Raw genomic sequence first — 9,814 nt, 5'->3', positions numbered from 1 at the left:
TGTCTATAAAAAAGCTCACTCTAACACTAACAATCTAAGATGTAGAAAAAAGATAACAGAATAATAATAAAAATAAACCTTTTTGAGCAAATTTGCAAACAAGATTGTAAGCAAGATTTTTATATCATTTTTTACCATCATGTGTGGTAAATTGTACTATATAACAATACTGACTGTTTCATTGGCGACTGCAGTTCAAACCTCATTGGGGCAAGTGCTCTACGCTGTATCAGTAAGACTTCTAACACTACAAATGCCTGTCTATAACATGTTTGAAATTCAAAGTCACATAAGTACATAAAATAATGTACATGCATGTTTGGTATAAACATGTTTTAAAATAGATCAGGCACTGATAGTGGCCAAACAAGGTTGTGAGACCATGTGACTTTTGCCAGCCAATGAGATTTTAGGTCATGAAACACAAAAGTTGATGAAGTATAGTTAGTTTGTCAGTTGCTTGTTTCAAACCGTCTCCTCTGAGGTCAGAGCATTACGCTGCAATGATGATACCAGTCTGGATACTTATATTTTTGAGCTACAAGACATGTACAGTTCCAAATCTTTATTAGTGTTCATAATTACATGTTATTGGATTCAATTTTGTTAACATTTTTTTTCCTTATTGATCTGAATCTGTTTCATTTCATAGGTCTTGTGCAAACTATAAACCTTGCTAATCAAGCAGTCCTGATTCAACCTGGAGAAAATATCACTCTTATCTGCACATTTAAAGAAAAATATGATATCAATCCTTCCATGTGGTACAAGCAAAGACCGAACCAGGAGCCTCAGCAAGTAGGAGAAGTGCTAAAAAATAAACAGGCCATACCTTCATCTCAATTCAGCAACTCCAGATTCAAAATTATTTGGGATGATACCACAAACTCTCTGACTATTCTAAATCTTACTGAAGATTATAAAGGAACGTACTTCTGTGCAGTGACAGACGGAAGAATGATTCACTTTTCCTCTGCTACATTCATCAATGTGACAGGTAAATATTTCCTGTAAATGTCTTAAAATATAAAACTAGACTATAACTAAAACACAAAGCACTTCTAATCTTAATGTCAAAGCTATTGTTATTTTCTGAAGTTGAATTAAATGTCTTTATTCTGAAAAAAATATATATAATGATTTTTACAGTCTGTGTGATTGCAAAGTGCTCTAAGATACCCATGTTTTTAATAAAACCTGCTAATTCGTTAGTAGAACACTTGTTTAAACATGAGAGGGATGAAATAAAGATGAAATCAAAGCAGAAACTGTGTGTATTTTATTGAACAGCACATGGAGAGTTCAACCCAATAGAGCCTACCAGTAGTGGAAAAGGGTCAGGAAGCCAAAAAACAGCCCAGTCAAGCAAATATCTTTGCGCCTCTTTGGTTTGCATAAAGTGATCATCATAGAAACTTGCTCTTCAAGGTTCTATATAACAGCCACAAGTGTTTTATAAAGGAAATGCCTTTCTTATATAAATCTAGCTTGACCATGTGAAAGACACCAAGATAAACTAAGAGTGTACAGTATTTTTATAATTACCAGGATATCAAGGTTTATACACATCACTGCATCATAATTCAGCATTAGAGTTTATTCCTCAAGCAATAGCTGACTTGAACCTTATTGTTAGACAAGAAGAAACCTCTCTCTCTTTTACACACACACACCTCTCCCACTTTTCTCTCTTACTAACACACACACACACACCACACACACACACGCACATACACACACACACACACATACACACACACACATACACACACACACACACACACACACACACACACACACACATTTGTGTATACAGGGAAACAGTCTGTTTTGGCAGACTAAACTTAATCTTTGTTCATGTATACTTTTACCTCTTCATTTTAATTCATAGCAGAGCTGTGTAGTTAATGTCTGACATAATGGTGGCATAAGAGGGTGCTCAGGCTGACCCTTTTGAAATGTTTTAATTATGTAGTGATCTTCCTTGGAGCTGTGCTGGTTATAGCTGTCTAATTAGCATCTGATCTCTTGTTCGCATACCACACACTTTTCACTTTAATTTGTATATTCAATTATTTTTTAAAGATTGTTCTACAGTAAAGCCCATGGGTCCTGTAGTGATCTGTCTTGGAGCAGTGCTGGGAGTGTGTGCGGCTGTTATCATTGCTCAAGCCATAATCATTTGTAAGATGAAAAGCTCTGAAAGTGGCAATGGTAAGTGTTCATAAAGAGCAGGAGGTTGGAACTATTCTAATTCATGGCTTTGAAAATTAAAAATATTGATTAAAAAAATCAGCAAACATTTTGGCATGGAGGTAATATTCCGATCCAATTACAATTAATACTGTATTTTCACCAACCACAGTGAGACCTCAATAAAGACGTGTGATGGAGAAAACCACCAATCAGGTACAACTTGTGCAGTTGTGCTTTCATGCCATTATTTACACTTCATTCTCCAGGTTTATGTTCTTGATCTTGGATGTGGCATGCATCAGTTGACATAAAAACTTGATTCTTGATACTTGATTCTTAGCTTGATTCTTGATTCTTAGCAACTTGCCTATCATAGATGACAACAGTAGATGTGAGTGTTAGGGGTTTATCCTGATACATCAGATTGTATCTCACATTATGTGCATGTTTTTAATTGTGTTGTTTCAGACATAGCAGGTGATGTACACAGCAGAAGACATGTTGTTGTAATATTAGTCAAATTCTAAACAATGATGAGACTTGTGAGTCTTAAAAAGCGATTTACTGCCATTTATACATTTATACATTTAAATATGTCTTTTACTAAGAATGTTTCTGGCTCTGCTCAGCTCAGCTTCCTCTGTTTCATATCTGTGGTGCTGATATAGTTTATAGCTGGAGTCTAATTACAGCATTATTGACACATGCATGAAGCTATTGTGGTGGAGATGTATGAGATATGCAACACTGCACTGCTGTAGAGGAGGAGGAGAAGGCAACTCACTGTCTCTGTGTTTCAGACTAGTAGTCATATACTAAATAAGGATCAGAATGATAGTAATGTTCACTAAACATTATTGTTCATTCCCACAGCAACATGATGCTGAAGAGCTGAATTATGCTGCCATTCATTTCAATGAGAGGAAAACCAAAAGAGGGCAGGTGAAGAGAGGACAGCATGAAGACCACGTGTACTCTGAAGTGAAACGTTCAGCTCTTACTGACTATCATCTAGATTATTAGCTCTCTTCCCTTCTATAATACTAAATGAAGTCTGGATACATTATCTCTTTACTGGCACATTCAGTGCTGTAAAGGAGGTGCTGTGTAACTCTGTAATCTCTAAATCTCTATTTCCTGTTCATCTGCTTTCTGATATTTAAGATGTGTTGTGTTTCTGCTGCTTCAGTCCAACTTCAACAATAAAGTGCCACATTTGTCTTAGAGAACCACTGTGCTTGTCATGATCAGTCCCTCCCAGGTTCAGTTCAGTATTTTCCCTGTCTTGTGTTTTTTAGTTATGTTCCTTAGTTTCATTTTCTCCTCCCCTCATTTGATTTTCAACACCTGTCCCTTGTTTAGTTCATGCATTGAAACCCTGTCTTGATCCCTGTGTTTTTGCCGTTCATTGAATGTGTTTGTATGCTTGTGTTGGTTTGTACTCCATGTATTCTACCTAGCCTTTGTGTTTCTTTGTCCTGAGTTTTCCCTAGCCTTTGTTATAGCCTGCTTCTCCTGTTTGCATATGTGTATTTGTTTTGTTTATCATATATTCTCAGACTCTCCGTATTGGTACTATGCCCCTGGACTATAACTACGACTCTGATTTTGGATTTGCCCCTAATAAATCTCATTCTTCTCCTCACGTGTCCGCCTCCTTGCTGCTCACAGTTACTGTGCTCAAAACTGGATGACTGAGAAAGAATATCCACAATGTTTTGATCTCTACCAATTGTGTTGTGTTTACTTAGTTATGACTGTTGATTTTCTGACCTTTACATCTTCTCTTCATACTAAATGTTTGCATTGTGCCTGTTTTTGTTGCTTAGCATCTGATATTATTATTATTACTATTATTGTTATTATTAGTAGTAGTAGTAGTAGTATTATAGATAACCAATATTAAATTTGATATAAACAGTTTTATTACATAATTAATACTGCATGATTTATTTTCTTGTCATACATCATATTGCATAATATTTTTTTATTTAAGGTTATTTTATTCCATTCTTCTTTAGTTGTTTTATAGAATACCAAGATCCTCTTACTAAATATGTGCTTTACATATATTACAGTCTGTAAATCAACAACTACCCAAACATTTCTCAGCCACAAGTCTCAGCTGCACAGTATTCATTATGGCCAAAACATATTCATTCATCTATACTATGGTAGTTTACTTTCAAACAAAAAAACTTTAGTGAATTTCGTGAATTTTGTACATAAGCAGCATTTAGCTGGCTAGCTAGTAGCAGACATTGTGCCTAAATGTGACCATAGCTATCTAAATTCCCTATTGTAGCAATATTGTAAAATAACATACATTTAGACATCGATCTTGTCACGATTAGTCCCTCCCAGCTTCCTTCTCCCATGTTTTCCCCGTGTTGTGTATTTCAGATCCATTCCATAGTTTCATTTTCTCCATCCCTACTTTGATTGCTTACACCTGTCCATTGTTTCTACCTTGTTAAGTTCATGTATTTAAACCCTGTCATGTTCCCTGTGTTCATTGTTAGGTTCATTGTGTTTGAAGGAATGTCTGAAAGCTTATATCTGCCTATATGTTAATTTTGTACTTTGTGTTTCCTAGCCTTTGTTATAACCTGCTTCTAGTGTTTGCCTTTGTGTGTTTTGTTTGTCCCAGTATGCTCTGTATTGGATCTATGACCCTGGGCTGGATTTGCCCCAAATAAATCTCGTTTTTCTCCACACATGCATCTGCCTCCTTACAGCTCACCATAACAGGAACCATTATGTTCAATCTGAGCTACTTCTATTTTTTTTAAATGGGGATCTTACTTTATATCAGTGGATGGCCATATTGGTTCTTCCGGTGATGGCCATATTGTTTCTTCGGGTACTAGGCCGGGATGTCCCGTCCTTGAACCAAGGCACCCCCCTTGAGTGGAGCCCCTAGAGGCCTCTCAAATTTTGAGGATTTATGTTGAAGTCTACAGAGGCCTTTCCTGCATGAAACCAGTTTATTCTGGACCATCCATTTTTTTCTGCTTACAATATCATTTTATTATCTCATTTCTCTCCTTTCATAACTTTTGTCATGAACCCATTATAACCAGCCTTTTTGTCTGCAACCTATCAGTGAAATGCTTTTATTGATAGTGTTTTAATAGTTTGATTATATACTGTGTGTATATATATATATATATATATATATATATATATAATAGTGTAGGTTAATTGACTATCCCCAACCTTTCATTCCGTCTTAACTATACCTTGTATGCAAGGTGGCTATCTCTGTCAGCAGAGCTCATATCTAATCATCATCAGACATTTTGTTGTTATTTCTACTATATTTACACAATTTTCACAACATCATATCTCATGTAAATATAATATTACTAATACTATGAGTATCTAACATATTAATATGAACTGCTGTATGCAAGCTTAATACACTACTAACCATCTATGAAGTCAGGAAGGTTCTCTTGCCGTATGCCATTACAACTAAATATAGTAAAGTAAATATACTGGATGATTGCTGATTCCTTACAATGGATGATTAGACATAATGTATAAAGCAGAGTAAAAGAAAATGGAAGTAAGTAGGATGCAAGGTAAGTAGGAACAAAAACAACATAAGATAAAATAAAAACATAAACCACCATCAAGTAGGAGATGAATTTATATACTGACAGCAAGACAAGACAGTATTACCATCACTCTAATTTATAACAAAATCTACTGCATCACCATGAATGGTCATGCTAAACATTTTATTCAGCCCGTACCTTAAACAAAAACAACCTCATGTCTGTAAAATGAAAAAAGAAAAAAACTGAAAAAACCTGAAAATAGAATGAGGTGTCAAAGAAAAATCAAATAATAAAAGAATAAAACAAAGAAAAAGCCATCATGTAGTCAGAATAAAGAAATAATAACAAAACAAAAAACAAGATAAAGCCATCATGTAGCCTCCACACTCTTCATATGAAATATACAGATTTAAGGACATAATTTGGTAAGTGGTGACACAAAGTCCCATGATGGCGCCTGCCTTAGGTTGTCCTGTTATAACGGCCAGAGCGCCGCAGGACGCAGAGCAGGACGTCCAGACTCTCGACATTGACAGACGTTTATTGACACGTAACGCATATGACGAAGGCACTCACACAAACATAAACGGTTAACATGAATACACATAACACTGGCATGAACACAAACAAGGGCAACACAAACATAAACGGTTAACATAAGTACACGTGTGACTAACCAAACAAACAGTGACCAATACTGACGCACACACCAACAGGGGTTTAAATACACACAACTTTAAACCAGGTGTAGGTGTGTGCCATCATGGGGGCGTGGTTACAAACAATACAAAGTGACTTCCACTGCACGCGGTGGGCCGTACCATGTGACCAGTGGCAAGGGGAGCGTTCCAGGACACCTGTACTTTGGCCAGGATCTTAGCCGTCATTGGCTGTCCAGCCTACCTTTGGACTTGTACCCCGAATTCTAGTCACTCCGGAGGAAGCAGGAGCTGACATCATATGGCTGGCACTGCAAGACAGGATAGTGAAGCATTACATGAATGTTCAACCCAGAGCCCATCTGCTGAATTGTCAGCCTCTTGTCATCACACCAAAATGGCATGTTACACAAACACCTCCCTTTTCTGCTAATAACATACCCAATGCCACCCGATTCTGCCAGGTCATTAATGAAGTAGCCTGTAATTGTTTTAAAGCATCATGAGTATAATTAATAAAGCACTGTTGACTATATTATATGTAGTTTATCCAATCAACATTTTGTTTATATTAACCCATCAAAGAATTGATTCGAGTCCTGCAGCAATTATGGAGTCATAATGGAGTCATAGAAAATGCCATTATTAGCATAACTTTGGCACATAAACCTGTCTATTTGGCTACTAGGGTCAAATATAATTTATGTCCCCATACCCAATAAACATCAGGAACCACTACACCATCTCAATAAGTGGTAATTTGGCCATGACTAGGTGAAATTCTCGAATATGTAATTTTACCAGTTGCACTGGTACTCAGGGGTACCATTTATACCATACACATGACTAGGGGCATGATCCAAAATCCAAATTATTTCACACTTCTCTGAAAGATTTCCCATTTTTGGATCTGTTCTTCCCATACTATAAAAACAATTTGGAAATATTGCAGTGTTTAGCCACTAATATTGCAGTGTTTGGCCACTAATATTGCAGTGTTTAGCCACTAATATTGCAGTGTTTGGCCTTCGTTCTTTCACTTCTCCCCTCCTGCTTTAGCTACTGTGTATATTTGAGTATATTTATAGATAGTGTAGAGTGTGTAAATATTGTTCTGTTTGGTACTTTGCTGTTGGATCCTGTTGGTGGTGGCCTGAATCACTCCTGTAGACATTGTACCAGTAAGATGTAGTTAATATCTACTGTGAAATACACCAAAAAGGAGGGGTCCATTTATGCTTCCACTTGTTTTGTTGCTGTTCACTTTTTACAACTTACATTCTGTTATCGGTTTACATTTCTATTTCCTTGTTACGGCCTCACAGCCTAGACGGGGTCGTTACAAAAAATGTTCATAATCCTTACATTGACCTCTACAGTTCATAATCCTAACAGACTTTTACAGTTCATAATTGCAGAATATAATTATTGTTGTTTTATCTCTTTTTCTAAAATTAAATATGAGAAAAACACTAAAAACTTTTCAAGTTACTCTGTTGTCATACACTTTTCAACAGTGCCCCATAATTTCTTGCGCACAACTGTGGTACAGCATTATCCAATCATGTTCCATCAGGTTTGGTTTGAAAGGACAGTAGTATAATAAACATTTGGAGTAATTTTGAATACTGTAAACAAGATTGTCATATGACCCCTTTCTTCGAGTGGTGCTCTATTATTTTAACTTACATGGATGTTGGGCTCAACATGTTTAAAGAGATTAGATAGTGCAGGTGGCCAAACATGGTTGTCAGACAACAGGACAGAAAAAAAGACTTGTGACATTTTCTAACCAATGAGATTTTGAGTCATGAGACCATAAAGATCATGAAATTAATTATTTTGTCAGTTGCTTATTTTCAAACCGTGTCCTCTGAGGTCTATCCGTTACACTGCAATGATGATATCAGTCTGGATACTCATATTTTTTCTCTACAAGACATGTACGGTTCCAAATTTTTAAACAGCATTTATAATTACATTTGTTACTGTTCTTTCAGATATTAGATTAATAATCAGAATGTATTATTTGTTTTGGATTCAATTTTCTCCACATTGTTTTCTTATTCATTCTGGCTCGGTTTCATTTTATAGGTCCGGTTCAAAGTACCAAGCCTTTTATACGAGCAGTCCAGACGGAATCTGGGAAGAATATCACTCATTATTGCACATTTAAAGAAAAACACTGTTTGCTTTTGCTTCAAGCTCAGATGGACGCAGCAGCTTCAGCAAGTAGGACAAGTGCTTAAAAACAAAGATGGTATACTTTCATTTCCATTCAACAACTCCAGATTCATAATGAAGTGGAAGGATGACAGAATCTCTCTGACTGTTCTGAATGATACTGAAGATGAAACATTGTACTTCTGTGGAGTGACAGATGGAACAAAGGTTAACTTCACATCTGCTATGTCCACTCTGACAGCTAATTAAACTACTACTTTAAAACTTATTTACATTTAAAACTGGATTATAACTGAATCACAAAACAAATATAATCTTAGTCAAAGCCACAGTTATTTTTTTAATTAGGGAATTAAAAATAAATAAATAAAATTATTTTTAGAATCTGTCTTGGTGATTTAATCTGTGGGTTTTGTCTTTCAGTTATGTTTCAGCTATTTTGGTATGTTTTATCACGTTTCGGGTTATTGTCGCTGTCTCCGTCATCGTCCTGGTTCTGCCGTTGGTTTAGTTCTTGTATTTATTCACCTCTGTATTTTCCTCATGTCTCAGCTTACTACCCTTTCGTGTTTTCAAGTAATTCAAGTTCAAGTAATGATGAGGTGGGATATGGCCATTGTAAAGTTGGGTCACAGGAGTGACACCAGTTAAATTGATCATTGTGGGATTGAACATTGTGGGACTGATTTTTGTACAATTTGTTTTAACTGATTGGCCAACGGGACAATTAACTCTTGATGTGTTTGCTCATGTAATGGTGTGCTGTGGTATCTTGATTAGAAGTCAACACTGTAAGGCTTTGAGTTTATAATCAATGCCCTCAGTAAAAGGTAGCTTACGTAGGGGCTTATGAGTTCTTACTTTGCTCTCCCATTATGTTCTTTTGGCCTCTGCCTTTTCTACTGATTTTAGAGAGTTAGGGAAGAAGTGATGCATTTAATTATCCTTTTTTTTACCTCCCTAACATGATCCTGCTGTTTGATTTACACTGAGATTTATTTTTGTACATTCCGAAGACTAAATAAGTGAAGGATATTAGGCATAAAGGGAATAAAATTGTTGTAATTCCAGAAGATTGTGCGTCTCTGATTTTGGTTTTATGTTGCACGCTTTTTGGTTCTGCACTAACGAGTACCTGAGAGCTGTCTTCAATAAGGCAATAATGCAAAGACCTCTGAATACATATTCAGCAAAATTACCAACTTCACC

General features: G+C 36.1%; 1 long non-coding RNA gene across 1 annotated transcript; it reads left to right on the top strand.

Moving 5' to 3' along the window:
- The first annotated feature begins 459 nt into the window (after positions 1-459).
- Positions 460-3,809, top strand: LOC145651736 (uncharacterized). Its single transcript, XR_014117678.1, has 5 exons — positions 460-549; positions 653-997; positions 2,086-2,214; positions 2,366-2,409; positions 3,070-3,809. It is a non-coding gene; the product is annotated as an uncharacterized LOC145651736 (long non-coding RNA).
- Positions 3,810-9,814: the final 6,005 nt, after the last annotated feature.

This window comes from Electrophorus electricus, chromosome 16 (assembly GCF_041902795.1).
Source record: "Electrophorus electricus isolate QZ-2024a chromosome 16, ASM4190279v1, whole genome shotgun sequence".
Lineage (NCBI taxonomy): Eukaryota > Metazoa > Chordata > Actinopteri > Gymnotiformes > Gymnotidae > Electrophorus > Electrophorus electricus.
The sequence above is the reverse complement of the archived record's forward strand: the minus strand, read 5'-3'. Positions and strand labels throughout refer to the sequence as shown.